Here is a 22,225-nt window from a genome sequence, read left to right as displayed (position 1 = left end):
TCCATTTCAGACATAAATATCTGATTTCCTCAAACTTTAATCCTCATTCTTCTTCCTTTATCACTATTTGCTTATATTCTTTTCCCAGGCAACATTTAACAAGCAGAGGCATAGCAGGGCCAACACCAATGATTGCACCCCTCTAGTCTAGAAAAATTACCTAGCCTACTTCTCTACTATTAAAATCACATCAATGCTCTCCACCCCCCATAATATTTACTTTCTTAACCTGGTCCTTTCCAGAATCTCCTACCTCATTGAGTGACACCAGTATACATGGAGTTATATAAACCAGAAATATAAAAATTTCCAGGTATCTCTTTTCCACAAAATCCATATCCAACCTGTCACCAACACTGCCATTTCTCTCTTAATCATCTCTAAAATCCATCCTTTTTTTTCTTTTCATTTTCACTTCCATCAAAGTCCAAACCACAGCAGTATCCTCTTTCTCCCTCTCTACACTTTAGCCATGCAAGCTTTCTTGAAGTGTCTTGCAATGGTCACGTGGTTTTTGTGCACTTTATTTTATGCATACGTACAAAAGGTTAAAACCATAGTCCCACTTCCTCCCTGAACTCAGATAGCTTCTACTGTTTCTCGTAGCTGCAGCAGATCTCAGCTCAAGCAGCACCTTATTAGGGAAAATGTTCCTGAACCACCAGTCTTGGTTAGATTTCTTTGTTAGAAGTCTCATAACTCTATTTCTGTTTTCAGAGAAGTTATGACTGTTTTACATGTTGGTGTTTTTATTTCTTTTTACTGGTATCTTTTTTCCCTTTTGGATTGTAAGGTATGTGAAATGAGGGATCAAGTTAATTTTGTTTACTACTGTGTTTCTATTACCTGATAGAAAATAATAGGTGACCACCTGATTTTTTTGTTGATTCTCAAATCAGTGCCTGAAGCTGTAGTGGGTAGATTCTCTGATGTCAGAAAAGGTTTATACATTTGTATACCTATTATGTGTTAATATGGGATATGTCCTGAGTAGCTGCATTAAACAAGTGTTATGTACGCACTTAGTATATTTGTTAATGACTGAGTGAATGGACTGATGATGAATGAATGCAATAATGAATAAAATATAAGATATTATGAGATCAAGAATCTACCCTTATGGAAATTCTAACATTACAGGCTCTAATGAGGAGGCAGTAAATCGTTCTGTTTATGAGCACGGATTTGGGAATAGATTGCTTGAGTTCAGTTCCTGGCTTTCACACTTAGTGGCTAGGTTAATTGCATTTTGGGACCTCAATTTTCCCATATCTATAATAGGAATGATGTTAGTATTTCCCTTCTAAGTGGTTCTGAGAATTAAATGAGATGATATACATCTAAGTCCGTAGAATAGCATTTTTTTTTTTGCACAAAGTAAGCAGTGATTAAATCTGAGCTGTAATTATTAGTAAAAATAACCTTGTATGCACTGAATTGTGTCTCCTTAAAATTTACATGTTGAAGTTCTAACCCTCACTGTCTCAGAATGTGACTATATTTGGAGATTGGACTTTTAAAGAGGTAATTAAGGTAAAAGTGGTCACATGGTTGTAATCCAGCATGATGGGTGTCATTATAAGAAGAAGAGATTAAGACACAGACAGGCATAAAGAGAAGACTATATGAAAATACAGGAGGACAGTCATCTACAAGCCAAGGGGAGAGGCTTCAGAAATCAACCTGACTGAAACCTTGACCTCAGACTTCTAACTTCCAGAAGTGTGAGAAAATAAGTTTCTATTGGTTAAGCCCCCGCCAATTTGTGATGCTGTATTATGGCAGCCCTAAGAAACTAATACTAACTTCTTACAAGCCTATCTAGATTTTAGCATAGTTTCACTAACACAACAATGAAGATATTCTAAGGTGCATGTCTTCCACCCACTCTTTCAGCCATTTATGTCCTCTTTATGGTTTATGGCAAACTCACAGAAGGGTATGGACTTTGGTAATATTTGTTGGCCCATGTAGAATTACCTTTACTGAGGTAACCTTATGGTATGCCCTCAAGTTTTTATTGAAAATTGTAAAAAAGAGAATTTATGTGAATTAAGATTTGCTTAAACCCACCATGTGCCAGATGCCTGATATGTTACCTCATTCAAATCCAAGCTCTTTGCTTAAGCATCCTTATTTTATAATTAATGAGGCCAAAAGAAAAAAGAGGGTTAAGTATTTTTCCAGAGGTATGGAAATGTCAAAAACAGAAGTCAAATCCAAGTTCATGCCATAGAACAATGGCCGACATAACGTCTACATTTGTTGTAAAACAAGTGGGGTTGACCTGCAAAATTGCAAAATTGTATATGATATTACATATGAAAATTTTCTCTAAATTTAATACAGTGAGACTTCTTTATTTCATTGAGGAGCTTCTTGCATCTTCCTTTCTGAAATGATATATAATGTATTCATGTCTGCTTAGAAACCCAATTTTAACTCAGTCACAATATATTCACTAGTACAACAGCTCTTTTCCAAGACTCTGCCAATATTTTTGGATGTAGTGGAGTTGAAAATAAACAAGCATAAATATGCACCCATACAAACATAAAGACAGTCAAACTGTGTCAGAGGTATTGACATACACATAATATTTTCTAATGCTAGTCAAAAGTGATAAGTGCTAAAATAGGTTCAGATACATTGTGGCAAGATAGGGAAGAAAGAGATTACATCCATCTTGGGACTTCAGGGAACACATCATGATAATGAATATATGCATAGAGCAGTGGGTGGAATGGGAATTCCGGATACAAAGGCATGGTTTTCACAAGCTGATTGCAGAAGCAATAACAAATATTTGGATGGGAAAAGCAAGAGCGCTAGGGTCAGTTTGTGGTAACCGTGTCTTATCTATGTGCACACTTATGGATATGAACTTATAATACCAGAATTTTATCTATTCAGAAATATCGAAACTATGTGAACATTTTAGAATACTAATAATACAATATTAGATTCCTAAATTTTCATCATTTTATAAGTCTGCATAGCCACTGAAGCTCTTAGACAAGTTGATATTGGCAAAGCTTCATTTGTACATGTTGACCTAGTTCAAAAAGGTGTTGTTTTTCTGCAGTCTTGGGACAAATTAGAAAGGTAAGTACTCCTTGTACTGGTGTTATCTATAGAAATATATTCTAAAATAATAAATGAATCATGCTATTCTTTATTTCTACACCTCTATACAATTTACTTTAATCTTCTCTTAATTAACATTAGTTAGAGAATGTGCCAAGAGTGGAAAAAAATAAACTGATTATTGATATGTATCAGATGAGCTAAATTGAGAAGACGTATGTTAATTCATTTAAAATTCTTCCATCTTTACATATAATTTGGCTTGAAATGCAAGTGCTTTTCTGCATCAAAGAAAAGATCTAATTAAATTTTGTTCAATGGTTCAATCGTTTCAAAAGTGATCTTTGTTTCTTCAAGTAAAACATTTTTTTTTCTTCTTGTTAGAAGTACAGTTTACCCAGAAGGTCTGAAAACACACAGTAATTGTGTGATATTTATGACAGAGTTGGAGATTTCCTAAATTTTCATATATTCATATTGTAGAATATAGGGACTGGAGACATACTTTGAGAATGACAATAAATACTGGCTTAGTCCCTACCGAGTAAGAGCTCTTCTACTTAGCAATATACAAACAAGAAAACTGTGAAGGATACCTTTCTGAGATCTGCTAAGTACCGGGTCACTCAAATAACCACTTTACATATTGTTTTTAGAACTCAAGTCATCAAGAGGCAAGAGCACATGCAAGCCACTGACTTTCAAAGAAATCCTACCTAGAAAGACTTCCTGACTCTGAATCTAAAGAGGCGGCCTGACCACATAATTCATTTCTAGACTTTAAGACTTAAATATCTACAACTTAAATGTAGAATTACACTTCAGATAATTTAATTTCAACACATAGCTATTCTTCTGATATGCTAAATAACAATACTTTCATAATACAGTTCCCTCTTCCAAGTCACGTTTACTGTAAGAATCCATTGTTCATAATGTGCTGAATTCTGGGTTTATTCTCTGCACACCATACACAGAGATACATTTATAAAATTTATACATAATATATACATGCATAAGCCAGATCACATGTACATATCAGTTTTATAGCAGGTTGTATTCATAATCATATTCAAGTTATAATGAAACCAAATTAATTCACACAAGTTTCAAATTTAGATTTTAGTTGATAATACTATATTTAGATTAAGAATTCACTATTTATATCTATCTTTTCTTCACACAGAAAGACACAAACATAAAAATGATTCATGGTTTTCAATATATGATCCAAAATACTATTTTATAAAAAGGCTTGAAAATGTCAATGTCATTCAGACTAAATTTCTTCCATAAGAGCCCAACCATAGTATATTTTAATTTATTATAAACTAAGATTTCGTAATTTGTACACACAGGTAGTTTCTACTGCCTCTATCTAAATCACTTCTTAAATCCTAGGAATGCAATTAAACGTAAGAGCTACATTTTAACAATCTGTTTCTTTCTATGCTTTATTTATCTGTATGTCTAGTGAGTATAGAGATAACACAATTACAAGTTTTCCCATTTGAGAAATTAGTGACCAGAACTACTTTTCTTTAATGGTCAAGCTTTGATCATTATTTTCTATGTTCTTTACAACCCCATTTAATAGTATGAGTTGACTCATAAAAAGATTCCAGAAAAATGCCTGACACATAAGAAGTGCTCAATAAATGTTAATTACCCCACTAACCTCCTAAAATCCCATCTTAATTTATCTCAGCATTTCCCCAGATTGGTTCATTATTATCCTTGCCCTATTTAATAATATGACAAAAATCCTGAAGTGTTTTTTTTTACTTTCTTCCAACAGTTTCAAAAAACTTCTGTTCTTTGAAATAATCTATAGAAAAAAAATCTATAGAAAAAATAATATATCAACATTAGTAACTACGACACAGAACCTAAACCCTATCTTCAAGGACCCAAGTCAGTGGCAGTAGATAGGAAATGCTACAGCAAAAACATGACTCTATTCTCTGACAAAGGTCAAAGTTTTCTTAGTATTTTAGGGGAGTGACATTTATGCTATTTCCCCAGGAAGACAAGGGAGCTAAAAAGACATGGCAGGAACACACAGAAAGAATGTGTTGCACTGCAGACTGCAAACACAAACACTATGGCCCAGATGGAACCAGGGATATGCGTCAGGGTAGGTGGGCGGAGGCTGGACGACAGGCGCAGGCTAGGTCAGAGAGGGCTCCTTGGCCATGTAAGGGAGATTTGACCTCATTCTATAAGCAACTGGAAAACATTAGAGAATTTTAAGGATGCAAGCCACATGATTAGATTTGGCTTTTGCAAGTCTCACTGCAGCGGCAACAGCAAGGCACTTCCCATACAATGAGACTCTTCCGAAGGAAAAAATGAGGGTAGGTTAAGAGTCCCATCACTTAGAATGTGCCATGGGACAGCCGGCACTGAGGCGGTGCATCAGTTTACTGCTCTTTACGTTGGGCGGAGGGAAGGAGCCTTGGATTGATGCACTAATGAACACTACCCTTTCCCACTCTCCAGATGAAAAGACTACATGGAGAATAATTACATCAGTCTGATACAGTATTTTCCTATTATGTCATCTATCTGGGCTCAGTAAGAATTGATTTTGTTCCAGATGGAAATTAGAATAGCAAGCTAAACTGATATGATCTAGAATACTCCACTACCGAAGGAATGAAAATGTTGATTGCCTCTCCTGTTTGGGGACAAGGAGTGATTATTTGCCTATAGCTAGTGTTGTTTATATTTTGCCATATGTATTTGAGTGGTCATCTATTATTTTTTCATATTACAAAAAATTTTTTGGACTTGATTGCTTGAAGGAACAAAAACTTTTAGATCTTTAATGCATATGATATTGGCAAAAGCATGTTGTAAACAGATGTAAAGCAATATGTTAAAGGAGAGAAACAGAGTCTATAAATACAGAAAAATATATCAGAAGCATTGAACACATTCCTGGGGCCTTGAAAAGCCTCATGGAAGTAAGCACATTTATGGATTAAGTCATGCAGGCAGTCTCACATGCATGCATTTGCTTGCAATGTGTGAACAAAAGTGTGTAAAGAACTTAAATCATTCCCTTAAATGAGCATTCCTGTCTTAGTAGGAGAGACAAAATTCATTTTTAACCCCATATTTTAACAATGAGCGGTAATCCTGGGCATCATTTGAGTGCTCATTGGGAAAAAGCCATTGTATTAAAGGTATCAGAAGTTTTATAAAGTATGGTCAAAATTTGGTCTGATGTAATATACAGGAACATGTCAAACATATCAAAAATATTATTTAGCAGTGACCTGGTAAGAATGATTTTGACCCAGGTCATCATTTGAAGAGAAAATTGGAGGAGACTGTTTCCATCTGAATATTCTTTATTCCCTTGGAGACCTTTGCAAGCCAACAACCTGACAGATGGCGAACAATGTATTGTGGCAAAACTGACCTAAGACTCTAAATAAGATTCACATTATTCTGATTTGTGGATGCTTTTAAGCTGCATTGCAGTTTCACAAACTATGACTCCAAGGAGAAGCATGGTCTTCAATTTAGTATTCCCTATAATGTTAAGGTCTACTGAAGCCTGCTGATTCTTTAAAATAAAATGAATCTTCAGTGCCTGACGTTGTCCTGCATCCCAAATTCCTAAGGAATGGAATCAGCCTCAAAGGTTACCTTGCAAGCTTAAAGTATTTCCACTCAAAGTAGCCAAAATTCTCCAGAGATAATTTATTAAGTAGACTCCAGGAAATAGTCTGTGGCCACCGTTTGGCCGTTCTTACATCAGTGTAGTGGAATACCTAATGGCCTATAGCTAGTGTTGTTTATATCTCTGCCATATATATTTGAGTGGTCACCTGCTATTTTTTCATATTACAGAAAATTTGTTGGACTTGATTTCTTGAAAGAACAAAACCTTTTAGATCTTTAATGCATATGATACAGGCAAAAGCATGTTATAAAAATGGAGTTTTATTCTCAATTTTTTTTTGCTCTTTTTAAGAAGACAGAAAATTAAAACCAATTATAACACTTCTTACTTTTTCTCTTTGCTCTGCACGATAGTTGTTGCATGAAAAGATCAAATACATTTTAATAATTGTATGAAAGACAAGGAATAAATGTTGCTGAGTTAGATATGAAGGAGTCGAGAAGGAAGAGGCGGGGTTGAAGGTGACACTGTGCCTTTTGGTTTGGATAACTAGGTGACAATGATGTCGTTAGAGATAGAGAAAAGCTAGGAGGAAAAGCCCAGGGTGGTATGGACAGGCCACCAGATAAGCATGTCTGCTGAGGTACAGCTGTGTCATGGCTACAACATGGGCTCTGGAATCATGTTTCTTTCATTGAAATCTTGCCTCCTACATTTTCTATTTGTGCTCTGTTGCAAAAGTTACCGAGCGTCTTTGTGTTTCAGTGGTACATCCTCTATAAAACAGAGGTAGTAATTATACCTACGAGATATTTGCAAAACTAAATGAGTGATTTCACTATACGTGCTTAAGAACACTGGCACAGACCAAGCACTCGAGAACATGAGTGGACACAGAAAATCATTACTAAATCTGGATTTAGAAGTAAATAGAAAGTCAGGATGGAAGATACAAGCAACAACTGCAGCCACTGCAGGCAGCAACATAGCCTGAGAGAATGTCCCTTAGGACAAGACTTTGCTCCGAGTGACTTTCCGGAGTTACTGTATATTTTTATTGTAAATGCTTTTTTTGAATCAGACTGAGTAGCTTCATGGGAAGGGATGGAAAGAGGTCACTTAAAAACAGTGCAGAAGAAAAAGGGAAAGTGGCTATAAACTTTTTGGAAAAAACAAAAAAGAAAATCATGTGGTTTCAAGGCTTGCTGCCTTGTCTCTGGGTAAAACAGTTTCTTCAACATTCAAGAGTTAAGAGAGCTAAAACAGTCCTGCGGAGGGGTGTCTGGGAGAAACGAACGGCCTATAGCAACAGTAGAGTTGATGCCTGCATTGCAAAAGTAGCTGCAGAGGGTTTTCTACCAGGTAGATACAGTACAAAAACCCATGAGAATTTCTGATGAGTCAATATGTGTTCAGGCTTATCTGCAGCAATGACAACATGACCTGTACCATACACCTTATGCTACACACATAGATCAGAGCTTTGCAAACTTCAATAAACTTTAATGTGCTTAAGAATCACCAGGTTGTGTGTATGGGGCTGGGGGAGTGGGCAGGGTCTTATTAAAAATGAGAATTCTGATTCAATAGGTCTAGATGTGGCTGAAGGGTCCTCATTTCTGACAAGCTTCTAAGGGATGATGATGACTCAACTTTTTCAATTTGAACACATCACCGTCATTAGGAGCTCAAGCTCTCTTTTACATACCTCTTGGACCCTATCAATTTGGAGCCAGAAAGCTAAGTAACTGGAATCTGCCATCTCCTTAAAGAAATTTTTTTTTATTAAAGTATCTTTGATATACAATCATATGATGGTTTGAAATACACAACACAGTGTATTTTTACACTCACTGTGATCAAAACAAATGAATTCGGGAATATGCAAAATACAGCATAAGTTTAACAATATACTAAATGAAAAGTAGAATCCCCAAATGTTTCACTTCAAATTTTTACCTTTTTCTAAATTTTAAAATTATAAATCTACTTTTGCAAATGCATATGCAATGGAAAAAGAAAGCAATGGTTCGGCATTCACCCGTATTACCAAGTCCTCACCCCCTCCATTGCAGTCACTATCTATCAATGCACTAAGATGTTACAGAGTCATTAATTGTATTCTCCATGCTGTACTACCATCCCCGTGACCTACCTATATTGTGATTGTGAAATACTGTGCCTCTTAATCCTCTTCTCCTTTCCCCCAAGTGCTCCCCAACTCCTCCCTTTGGTAACAACCACCCCCTTCTCAGTGTCTATGAGTCTACTGCTATTTTGTTCCTTCTGTTTTGCTTTGTTTTTAAACTCCACAAATGAGTGAAATTATTTGGTATTTGTCTTTCTCTGCCATGCTTATTTCACTGAGCATAATACCCTCTAGCTCCATCCATGTTGTTGCAAATGGCAGAATTTCTTTTCTTTTTATGGCTGAATAATATTCCATTGTGTATAGGTACCACATCTTCTTTATCCATTCATCTAATAATGGACACTTAGGTTGTTTCCATATCTTGGCTATTGTAAATAGTACTGCAGTAAACATAGGGGTACAGATGTCTTTTTGAATCTGAGAACTTGTTTTCTTTGGGTAAATTCCTAGGAGTGGAATTCCTGGTTCAAATGGTATTTCTATTTTTAGTTTTTTGAGGAACCTCCATATTTTTAGTTTTTTGAGGAACCTCTGTATTGCTTTCCACAATGACTGAACTAGTTTACATTCCCACCAGCAGTGTAGGAGGGTTCCCCTTTCTCCTCACTCTCGCCAGCATTTGTTGTTCCTAGTCTTTTCAATGTTGGCCATCCTAACTGGTATGAGGTGATATTTCACTGTGGTTTTAATTTGCATTTCCCTGATAATTAACGATGTGGAGCATCTTTTCATGTGCTTGTGGGCCATCTGAAATTCTTCTTTGGAAAATTGTCTGTTCATATCCTCTGCCCAGTTATTAATCAAGTTATTTGCTTTTTGGGTGTTGAAGCATGTGAGTTCTTTCTATATTTTGGATGTTATCCCCTTATTGGAGAAATAATTTAGGAATATATTCCCCCATACTGCAGGGTAACTTTTTGTTCTGCTGATGGCATTCTTTGCTGTACAGAAGCTGTTTAGTTTGATGTAGTGCCACTCATCCATTTTTTATTTTGTTTCCCTTTCCCAAGGAGATGCATTCAGGAAAACGTTCCTCATGTTTATATTCAAGAGATTTTTGCCTATGTTTTATTCTAAGAGTTTTATGGGTTCATGACTTATACTCAGGTCTTTGATCCATTTTGAGTTTACTTTTGTGTATGGAATTAGAAAATAATCCAGTTTCATTCTCTTACATGCAGTTGTTCAGTTTTCCCAGTACCAGTTGTTAAAGAGGCTAGTCTTTTCCCCATTGTATATTCATGGCTCCTTTATTGTATATTAATTGACCATATAGGTGTGGGTTTATATCTGGGTTCTCAGTTCTGTTCCACTGATCTATGGCTCTGTTCTTGTGTCAGTACCAAATTGTCTTGATTACTGTGGCGTTGTGGCAGAGCTTGAAGTTGGGGAGAGTAATCCCCCCAGCTTTGTTCTTCTTTCTCAGAATTGCTTTGACTATTCATGGTCTTTTGTGGGTTCCATATGAATTTTAGAACTATTTGTTATGGTTCATTGAAGAATGCTGTTGGTATTTTGATAGGGATTGTATTGAATCTATAGATTGCTTTAGTCAGGATGGCCATTTTGACAATATTAATTCTTCCTACCCATGAGCATGGGAGGTATTTCCATTTATTGGTGTGTTCCTTAATTTCTCTCATGAGTGTCTTTTAGTTTTCAGAGTAAACATCTTTTACCTCTTTGGTTAGGTTTATTCCTAGTTATTTTATTTTATTTTTTGATGCAATTGTAAATGAAGTTGTTTTCCTGATTTCTTTTTCTGCTAATTTGTTGTTAGTATATAGGAATGCAACAGATTTCTGAATATTAATTTTGTATCCTGCAACTTTGCTGAATGCAGTTATCAGTTCTTATAGGTTTTTTTTTGTGGAGTCCTTAGGGTTTTCTACATATAATAGCACGTCTTCTGCAAATAGAGACAGTTTAACTTCTTCCTTACCAATCTGGATGCCTTATTTCTTTGTGTTGTCTGATTGCTGTGGCTAGGACCTCCAGTACTATGTTGAATAAACGTGGTGAGAGTGGGCATTCTTGTCTAATTCCTGATCTTAGAGGAAAAGTTTTACTGTTAAGTATGATGTTGGCTGTGGGTTTGTCATATATGGCCTTAATATATTGAGGTATGTACTCTCTATACCCATTTTGTTAGGAGTTTTTATCATGAATGGATGTTGAATTTTGTCAAATACTTATTCAGCATCTATTGAGATGATCATGTTATTTTTGTCCTTTTGTTCATATGATGTATGATATTGATTGATTTACCAATATTGTACATCCTTTCATCCCTGAAATAAATCCCACTTGGTCATGATCGATGAAATTTTTTATGTATTTTTAAATTCAGTTTGCTGATATTTTGTTGAGGATTTTTGCATCTGTGTTCATCAGGGATATTGGTCTGTAATTTTCCTTTTTTGTGGCATTTTTGCCTGGATTTGGTATTAGAGTGATGCTGATCTCATAGAATGAGTTTCAAAGTATTCCCTCCTCTTTTACTTTTTGGAATGCTTTAAGAAGGGTGAGTATTAGCTCTTCCTTAAATGTTTGATGAAATTCAGCGGTGAAACCATCTATACCTGAGATTTTGTTCTTAGGTAATTTTTTAATTACCAATTCAATTTCATTGCTGGTAATTGGTCTGTTCAGAATTGCTGTTTCTTCCTGGGTCAGTTTTAGAATGTTGTATTTTTCTAGAAAGTTGTCCATTTCTTCTAGGTTGTCCAATTTATTGGTATATAATTTTCATAGTATTCTCTACTAATTATTTGTATTTCTGTGGTGTCCATAGCAATTATTTCTGAATCTATGTGTGCACACTCTTCTTTTTTGATAAGTCTGGCTAGAGGGTTATCTATTTTGTTTATTTTCTCAAAGAATCAACTCTTGGCTTCATTGATTCTTTCTATTGTTTTATTCTTCTCAATTTTATTTATTTCTGCTCTGATCTTTTTTTATGTCCCTCGTTCTACTGACTTTGGGCCTCATTTGTTCTTCTTTTTCTAGTTTCACTATTTGTGATTTTAGGCTATTTAGTTGGTATTGTTCTTGCTTCGTAAGGTAACCCTGTATTGCTATGTACTTTCCTCTTAGAACTTCCTTTCCTGCATACCACAGGCTTTGGGCTGCTGAGTTGTTGTTTTCACTTGTAACCATATGTTGCTTGATCTCTTTTTTAATTTAGCCAATGATCCATTGATTATTTAGGAGCATATATTTGTAGGCTTTTTTGTTTTCTTTGTGTAATTTATTTCTAGTTTCATACTGTTGTGGTCTGAGAAACTGCTTGAAATAATTTCAAACTTTTTTAATTTACTGGGGCTTTTTGTGGCCTAATATGTGATCTATTCTGGAAAATGTTCCATGTACACTTGAGAAGGATGTGTATCCTGCTGCTTTTATATGGAGTGTTCCATAAAATGTCTGTTAGGTCCATCTGTTCTAATGTGTTGTTCAGTGCCTCTGTCTCCTTACTTGTCTGATTAATCTGTCTATTGGTGTGAGTGGTGTGTTAGTCTCCTAAAATAAATGTGTAGCAGTCTATCCCCCTTTAATTCTGTTAGTATTTGTTTCATATACTTAGGTACATCTATATTGGGTGCATAGATACTTATAATGGTTATATCCTCTTATTGGACTAACCCCTTTATCATTATGTAATGTCCTTCTTTGTCTCTTGTTACTTTCTTTGTTTTGAAATCTATTTTGTCTGATATAATAGTGCTACTCATGCTTTTTTCCCATTATTTGCATGAACTATTTTTTTCCATCCCTTTACAATTAGTCTGTGTATGTGCTTGGGTCTGAGATGAGTCTCTTGTAGGCAGCATATAAAATGCTCTTGCTTTTGTATCCATTCTGTCACTCTATGTCTTTTGATTGGTGCATTCAGACCATTTACATTTAAGCTGATTATCAATAGATATGTACTTATTGCCATTGTAGGCTTTACATTTGTGGTTACCAAAGGTTCAAGGATAGCTTCCTTACTATCAAACAGTCTACCTTAAATCTCTAATTACTTTTATTTTAAACACAGTCTAGAGGTACATTTTACCCTCCTTCTTCTTCCTCATCCACACTTTATATATTTGGTGTCATATTCTATACTTTTTGTGGATCCCTTGACTGATTTTGTGAGTACTTCATTTACTTTTGTACTTGTTTGGTAATTGATTGGTCTGCTTCAGTTGCTGTGGATTTATTTTCACTGATGAGAGTTATTTAGCCTCAGGAACATTTTCATTTAGAGCCGTTTCTTTAACATATCCTGTAGGGCTGGCTTAATGGTGATGAATTACTTCAACTTTAGGTTTTCTGAAAATTGTTAATCCCTGCTTCAAATTTAAACGATAATCTTGCTGGGTAGAATATTCTTGTTTGAAGGTCCTTCTGTTACATTACATTAAATTTATCATGCCACTCCCTTATGGCCTGAAAAGTTTCTGCTGGGAAGTCTGCTGATAGCCTGACAGGGTTTCCTTCATTAGTAATCTTTTCTTTCTCTCTGGTTACTTTCAATACTCTCTCCTTCTCCTTGATCTTTGCCATTTCAATTATTATGTGTCTTGTTGTCTTCCTAGGGTTCCTTTTGTTAGGGGCTCTTTGTACTTCCATGACCTGATCATCCATTTTCTTCCCCAGTTTGAGGAAGTTATCAACAATTATTTCCTCAAAGAGACTTTCTATCTCTTTGTCTCTCTCTTTTCCTTCTAGTCCCCTATTATGCAAATATTGTTTTGTTTGGATTGGTTGCACAGATCTGTTATAATTCTTTCATTCCTAGAGATCCTTTTTCCTGTGTTTTTCAGCTTCATTGTTTTCTTGCTCCCTAGTTTCCAGGTCATTTACAACTTCTTCAATCTGTAAGAGTCTGCTATTAAATACCCCCATTGTATTTTTCAATTTAGATACTGTATTCTTCAGCTCTGAGTGACTGTTTTTCAGGTTATCTATCCTTTTGTTGAAGTTCTCCCTGAGATCTTGAATATTTTTCTGTAGATCCATGAGCATGTTTATGACTTTTACTTTCATGTCTTTATCAAGAATATTGATGATTTCAGTTTCACTCAGCCCTCTTTCTGGTGTTTTGTCTTATAATTTTCTTTGGACCAAATTGTTCTGCCTCTTCATTTTTTCAGAGTTTTCTATGGAATAATAGCTTCATGGAGGATGCACCCTCTTAGTGCCCAGAAGCTCAAACACTTCACTTTCCTGTGCAGGAGCCCCAGATGTTAGTGTGCAGTGGGCAGGTACCTCTCTGTCTGGCTTGTAGTGATCTGATATTTGGCGGGCTGTGTGGGCCATCAGCTGGTTGTGTGGACAGGGAGAAAACTCAGGGCTGCGCTGCTGGAGTTGCTGTGGGCAGAGCAGCCCTACGCCCAGCCTGCAGCAATGGTGGGGGCCACATGTGGGTGGAACCACAGCCTACCTGGAGGAAGGAATTCCCGGGGCTGGCTCCCATGGTACTTCTCTGGCTGGTCTGAAGCAGCACCGAGAAAGCAGAAGAGTCTCCCTCTGCCTTCCTGGCAGTAACATCTGCCTCCATGTACTTAGGCCACATGTGCAGGGAGGAGCCTCTGGGCTGCACTGCCAGCAAAAGGGATGGAGCATTTGGAGCTCCTGAGAATTCCCAAGCTGTTGCTCTGAGGGCAGGCTGGGAAGGTATTGTGCACCTTCCCTTTCTTCTGAGGTGAGAGCTCCGTGTAACCCTTTCCCCTCTGGTGCCCCTCTCGTTGTGTGGAAGTCTTTCTAACTGCCCACTTTTTTTTGTCTCAGGGAGCAGGTAGAGCATACCTGTTCTCTACAAGCAGCTGAAGTCTCAGCCTCGCTGATATTCTGCCTGTCTTTGTTGTCCAGCACCACTCATCACCAGAATACCACCTAATGTGGGTTCGTGTTCCCAGAGCAGATCTCCTGGGCCAGGTGTTCAGCCGTCTGGGACTCCTGCTTCTTTCCACTTCCTGCCACGTGTGGACTGGGGTTGGGGGAGGGCTTGGGTTCTGCAAGATCTCCGCTTTGCTACTTCACCCTTTTCTGTGAGATTTCCTCTTCTTCCCCAGATGTAGGTCATCGGTTCTGCAGTTTTTCGGTTGTTTTCAAGTTTAGTTTATTTGCTGTATTTATTCCTGTTCTATGTGATTTGGGGAGGAGGTTTCTGCCATCGTTTTCCCAGAATCCAGACATCTCATTTAAAAAAATAAAATTATATTGGTACTCTAATATATGTATTTTGTTTGACTTTTGGCTTAAAATCTCATCTCACACATTTGTGCCTTCCATACACAATTATAAGTCCTCTCATCATCAATTTGATCACTATCAATTTCAAATTACACTTATTATAAAATAGTATGAGCAGACAAGAATAATTTTGTTCTTTAAATTATACCACTTTTCATTTAAAGTATCAATATGGAGGCAATATGTAAATTAAAAAGTAAGTCGACTAAAGTCGAATTTCATCAATAGCAATGCAGCAGTGTTCATATGTACCATAAGTATTGAGAAGTCAAGTCTTCAAATGAAAATTTATGTAAAAAAGCCCTCTCTGCTTTCTCCAAGTGAAAGTTGGGTGAGTATGTTTATTTAAAAGGTTTCCAAATGACTATCATAGAGTTTTCAATGCATGTAGCTCTGAAGGTATAGAATCACATACATGTAAACTTAGAGGATGGCTGGGGATTCCTGATCTACTACTGTTATTTCATTTCTATAAAAGTCCCAGGAGGAGCCACCAGTTGTTGATACCAGTTATTGATAAGTGTGAAACACCAAAGATCTTGGCTTCCTCTTTCATAATCCTGTTTTTTTTTCCTCCTGTCTGTTGACACATGCTTCTCATGTGAAAAGGGTCATACAGGTCTGTAGGATATTGTTTAGTGTAGTATTTTTGCCTCAACAAAGATTTGTCTGGCAATCTGAGATAAGCTTTTGAATTGTATTGTATCTTTATCTCTCCATCTGAAAAGTAGAAAATGCCTTCCCTACAAACAAATGGGAAGAAGGAAACTGAGATATACAGATTGTCATATGTGTATATTTCATGAAACATATTAAGAAAAATCTCTAGGCATTGCAAATAACTAGAACTGAAGATTGCCTTCTGCTCTGGTGCTTCTCAATTTGAGACAAGTTTCTTGTCTGGTTCCATGTGTGCTTACAATGCCTGGCACCTGATAAATGCTTAAGAAAGATGTGCTTTATGGTGATGAGCAGTAGCTACCTTTAAAATTACTCAGGTGTTTGATTCGTAGACTCTCAAGCACCTATATGTTTGCTGAATAGATCCCTTAGTATTCATCTATGGAAAAAATCTCATGAATAGCTTAACTATTCCGAGGATACTAAAAAAAAATATCATAAATTAATGCATGGTAAAGTAATAGGTGACTAGGGAAAGATGCTTGAAGAAAAGTGTTGTTAGCCGTCAATCAAACTGTTTTCTTTTGATTTAATTGGCATATGCTTAAGGGTAGTTCTACTATTATTACAAAACTAACATTGAACAAAACTCTCCAAATTCTTGACAATGGATTTGTTTATTAAATTTTTAAATTCAACTTTCAAATCCTGGTAATTCTGATAAATGTAAACTGGTTATATGTTTTAAATTACTTAAGATACATAATGGGCTAAGAAAATAATTCTTAATAAGACTAAATTTTGTGCAATACCAAAATGCCTATTTATGTAAATTATTACAATAAATGATATCTCAATATACTTAAATGAATAAATTACTAAATGATCCCTTACAGATGTAATTATGCAAAAGTGCTTCATCTGACCACTTTTTTGCTTATCTTCCAAACATTCCATTGTGGAATTATAAAAGATAATGGTGTAATTAATTATTGCTTCATTTTATAGCTAGGAAAATAAACATTTTGCAAATACATTAGTGAAAATTCACCTAACCAGAAATGCAGTGCTCCTTCTTCGGTCATATTGCCACAGTTGGCTTGGAGATTTCTTATTATCCCCTCCCTATTAAAATAACAGGAAAGATTTTTGAGGGTTAATTTTTGCCAAGGGCTTATTTTAATTAGTGAGAAAATTTGTGCCATTTCTCTTGGATCTGCAAGCCTATCTTGCCTGGAGGAGGGAGCAATAGTAATTGTTAATTTGTAAGACTATGTTGTTCAATAATCACACTACTGTGCTTTTTTTTCTCTAATTCTCCTTGGTTGGATGGGAAGGGGCAAGAATGGCAGCAAGCTGGTGTTAAATATAGCATTTGCATGGCACATAACACTTCTTACTTATGCCAGTAACACACCTATTTGTTACGCAAGAGTTAGTGACATGAGTTATGAGAATGTACTGTCTGATGGATATTATGTTCTTACTTTGGATTATGAGGAAAATGTGCCTTATCGTTTCAATGGAGAGTTAAAAATTTAATCAGTTTAAATACATTTGAACCCTTTACAGAAGATACTAAATGTTAGTAAGTATATATTGTTATTTCGATTTTAAAGCTTGAGATTCACATCACTATCTAATTAGATTTAACAAATTATATGTTGATATAATGTATAGAGTTTAAGAGTTACCTACAGAGTTTAAGAATTGAGTTCAAACCACAGCCACATTCCTTATTAGTTGGGTGAACCCAGGCAAGTTTCTTAACCTCTTTAAACCATAGCAGTTTCAATAACTATTAACAATATTATTGTTAACTTTTTACATTCTCATCATCATTATCATTATCATCATGATTATTGTTACCATTATTTTAAAGTTAAAAGGGAAAAATTCTGGAAATTTTTTCAAAAGATTCCAAATATGTATCAGGGAAGCATTAAGTTATTACACACAAGTTAATGTCATTGAACAATTAAAATATACTCTGAACTGTTAAACTATGTCTATCTGTAGTGGTACATCTCATCACATCGTAATCCTTAACTATTGGGATACTTATTTCCTAGTCCCTTAGTTTCACTGACAATCAACTCTACACAGCTACCAAAGTGATCTTTTTAAAGAAGAAAAAGCATCTAAGCATGATATGGAGACTCATTTCATCCTGCTCACCTGCTGAATACAACTACAAGCCCTGGAAAAATTCAAAAGCCAAAGGACTAAAACATGGGAAAGAAGAAGGTAAACTGGTTAAGAACCCCAGGGCTAGAGAAACATCACAGTCACAGGGCACCTTACCACCCTCCACTCAAAGTAGCTCAAACTAGCTCAAACTAGCAACACAAGTGGTTCAGGAGGCTCATTCTCTCTTGGATCAAACAAGAGCCCTGGCAATGATACCAAGTAAGCCCAGCACCACAGGCAAGGGGATTGATCTGGAGCCAGGCTAGGAATACACAGCCAGGGAAAGTGCTCTCCTTACCCATAGAGTGGAGATGATCCCCTCCAACCCACCTAGGAGACACCAAATAGCCAGGCATCCTGACACAACAAGCAGCCTGGCCTGGGCTGTGATGTCTGTCCTTACACACCAGATACTCGCTTTCCCCATGCAGAGACACCAGGTGACTCAGCAAGAGGAAACTCTATCTGCTACATTGGACAGGACTAGCAAGGACCAGGGGGAGCCCCAGACCCAGCAAATAAACCAGGCAAACCAAAATAGCAAGATAAAAACTCTGAAAATTAAACTTTCTTTGGAATAAATAGTCAGCAAAAGTAGCATAGAACTGTATGCTGAACTTAAGCAAGATGACTGAATATTATAATAAAATATCTAAATAGGACCTACAGCCTCCTTATGTAATCTCCAAAAAGTCCAGGATAGAATTAAAAATGATCATGAATAGCAAAGATAATAAATATTGTACTTAATCAGTAAAGACAATCAAATGGTAGTCAACACAAATACATCAAATGTTGAAATTGTATGACAAGGCTTTTAAATAAGTTGTATGAAAAAATCTTCTAGAAGCAATTACAAATATTCTTGAAACAAAAGAAAAAATAGAAAGTCTCAACAAAGAACTAGAGGTTGTTTAAAAAATGTAAATAACAGAGCTGAGTAAACCAATAATGAAAATAAAAAATTTAATGGATGAGTCAGTGGGTCAACAGTAGAGTGGAAATGATACAAGGTAGAAACTGAGCTTTAAGACAATCAGTAGATTTTACTTAGTTTGTACAACAGAGAAAATAGAATAGAAGAAAGAAAGAAGACACAGAGAGAGAGAAGAAGCTTTAGGGATTTGAGGGAAAATAAAAGATCCATCATTTGTATCATTGGAATCTCAGGAGACAAGAAAAAGAGTGGGGTGGCTGAAAGAGCAAATAAATAATGGCTGAAAATGTTCCAAATTTGGTGAAAGGTATCAACCTACAGATGCTAGAATCTGAGTGAAAGCCAAGAGAGATCAGCCTCAAAGAAATCTGTGTCATGGCATATCATAATTAAACTCACAAAAACCAAAGAAAAATAAAAAATCTTGAAACAGGGAGAAGCAGCACATTGCCTATTGTGGAAGATCAATTGATGGTAGACGCTATTTGTGTCTCCAACCATGGAGACCAGGACAAAGTGACACACCATTTTTCAAGTATTGACAGGAAAGAACGGTCAGCTGTGATTTCTACATCTGGTGAAATTATACTTTAAGATGAAGGGGAAATAAAGACTTTCTTAGATGAAGGAAAAGTAAAAGAATTTTTGCTGAATGGCCTACCTTAAAGATTGGCTATAGGGAGTTTATTGGCAGAAAGAAAATGATAAGAGAAGAGATTTTTGAGCATCAAGGAGGAAGAAAGGACAAAAGAAAACCAGAAATATGAGTACATGCAATTTATTATACTTTTCTTGTGTTTTATAAATCATAGTTGATGACTAAAACAAAAACTAGAATAAGATCTAATCCTCAAGAAAATGATTTTTGAAGTGAGAAAATAAAGGGACCCAAATGTAAGTAAAGTTCACTTACTTACATCATACTTGAAGTATTATTGATAAAAGTAACTGTGATAAGACACATATGCATAATTCCCAAAGCAAACACTAAAAATCTATACAGACAAGTACACTCAAAAGCACTATAAATAAAGCAAGATGGAATTTTTAAAAATATTTATGTTATTTACAGGAGGGCAAAAAAAGAGAAACAGGAAGTGAGAAGCAGAGAAAACAGGCAGCATACAAATAATAAAATCACAGACATATGATATTGACCTTATATGCATTAATATATGACTGATTACCATAATGTAAATGATCTAAATATAACAATCAAAAGACAGAGACTGGAAGAGTGGAGAAAAAAGCACAATCCAACTATATGCTGTTTTTAAAAAAGCCATCAAATTCAGTCACATAAGTGGGTTGAAAGGTAGGTTGAAAAAAGATATACCATACAAACATTACCTTAAAAAAGCAGGAGTGGGTTCATGATCAGGAAAAGTAGACTTCGAGCAAAGACAATTACTGGAGACAAAGAGATTCATTACATAATGATCAAAGACCAGTCTACCAGGGAGACAGAATAATCCTAAACTAGAAAAAGAAAAGTCTCGAAGGACAGTGAGAAAATACTGATAAGAGCTGAAGGGAATAAGAGACAGATCCACAGTTGTAGCTGTGACTTCCACACTTCCCTCTCGGTAACTGACAAGGCTGCTAGACAGAAAATCAGTAAGTCTGTAGAAGATTAAAACATCATTAACCAATGAAACTACTAGACATTTGTTGAACACTCCACCACAAAACATCAGAATGTACTTTTGTTTTTCAAGTGCCCATGGGATATTTGCCAAAATAGATAATATCTTGGGCCATTACACAAACCTTAACAAATTTAGAAGAATTGAAATAATAGCATTTTTAAGCCAAATTAAAAATCAGTAACAGAAAGATAGCAAGAAAATACCTTATTAACAAAAAAATTTAATAACATATTTCTAAAAATTCCTGAGAATTTTGGTCTCAAATTAACCTTTAGAACAGAAAGAAAATGGAAATACAACATATGATATGTGGGATGTAGCTAAAGCAGTGCTGAGAAGTAAGTTTATAACAATAAAGGCTTACATCAAAAAAGAGGAAATATAATTCCTCAAATAATTAAAAATCCAACCACAATAAACTGGAAATAGAAGAGAAAATTAACTCAATGCAAAAAGAAATGAAACATAAAGATAAAAGGCAGGAATTCAATAAAACATATATAGAAAAATAATAGAGAAAATCAATGAAACAGAAAGATGCTCTTTTGAAAAATCAATAAAACTGATAAACCTCTAGCTAGTATGAAAGAAATGGACAGAAGACATCAATATTAGGAGCAAAGCAGAAAAAAATCATCACAGAAATTACAGCCTTGAAAATGATACTAAGAAAATGCTCTGAACAGTTTTATACTTACAAATTTGGGAAATTATAAGAAATAGATTAATTCCTTAAAAAAAAAACAAAGACTAAACTTACCCAATATGAAATGAATTTGAGTAGTCCTATAACCAGTAAAGAAATTGAATTTTTAAATAAAAACTTCCTGAAAAAGAAATCCCTACATCCACTTGGTTTCAATGGAGAATTCTATCAAATATTTAAAGAAGAATTAATAACAACTTTATGAAAACTCTTGCAGACAATAAAAGGGGAAAATATACTTGCAAACTCATTTTGTGAAGCTAATATTTTCCTGATACTGGCCAGTACAAGACAATACAGAAAAAAAGAAACTATAGACCAATACTTTTCATGAGGTTAAAAACAAAAATCACCAAGAAAATATTAGTACACTGAATCCAACAATTAATAAAAAATAATTATATACCAAAACACTTTTGTTCCAGGTATGCAAGACTGGTTCAACATTTGAAATTCAATCAATGTAATCTAGTATATCAACCGACTAGAACACAAATCATATGATCATACCAATTGCTACAGGAAAATCATTTGACAAAATCCAACACAAATTCATGATAAAAATTCTCACCAATAGCAATAGCAGGAATTGTATCAACTTGGTTTAAAAAAAATGTAAACTATACAGTTAACATGATACTTAATGGTGAATGCTTACCCCTAAGATGGTCAACAATGCAGATATATTCATCATCATCATTCATTCAACATAGTACTGGAAGTTCTAGCTACTGCAATAAGGAAGGAAAAAGAAATAAAAGGCATACAGATTGAACAAAAGAAATAAAATTTCCTTTATTTGCAGATGGTATGATTGTCTTTGTAGCAAACCCATGGCATTTACAAAATGTTCCTAGAACTAATGTGAGTTCAGCAAAGTTGCAGAGAACAGGATAAAATCAATCACATTACTATATAATAACAATGGCCTGAGGAGACTAATATTGAAAACACATTACCATTAATAATCCAAAGAAAGTGAAATATTTAGGTATACACT

The sequence above is a fragment of the Manis javanica genome, chromosome 16 (assembly GCF_040802235.1).
Source record: "Manis javanica isolate MJ-LG chromosome 16, MJ_LKY, whole genome shotgun sequence".
Taxonomy (NCBI): domain Eukaryota; kingdom Metazoa; phylum Chordata; class Mammalia; order Pholidota; family Manidae; genus Manis; species Manis javanica.
This window is presented reverse-complemented; position numbering follows the sequence as displayed.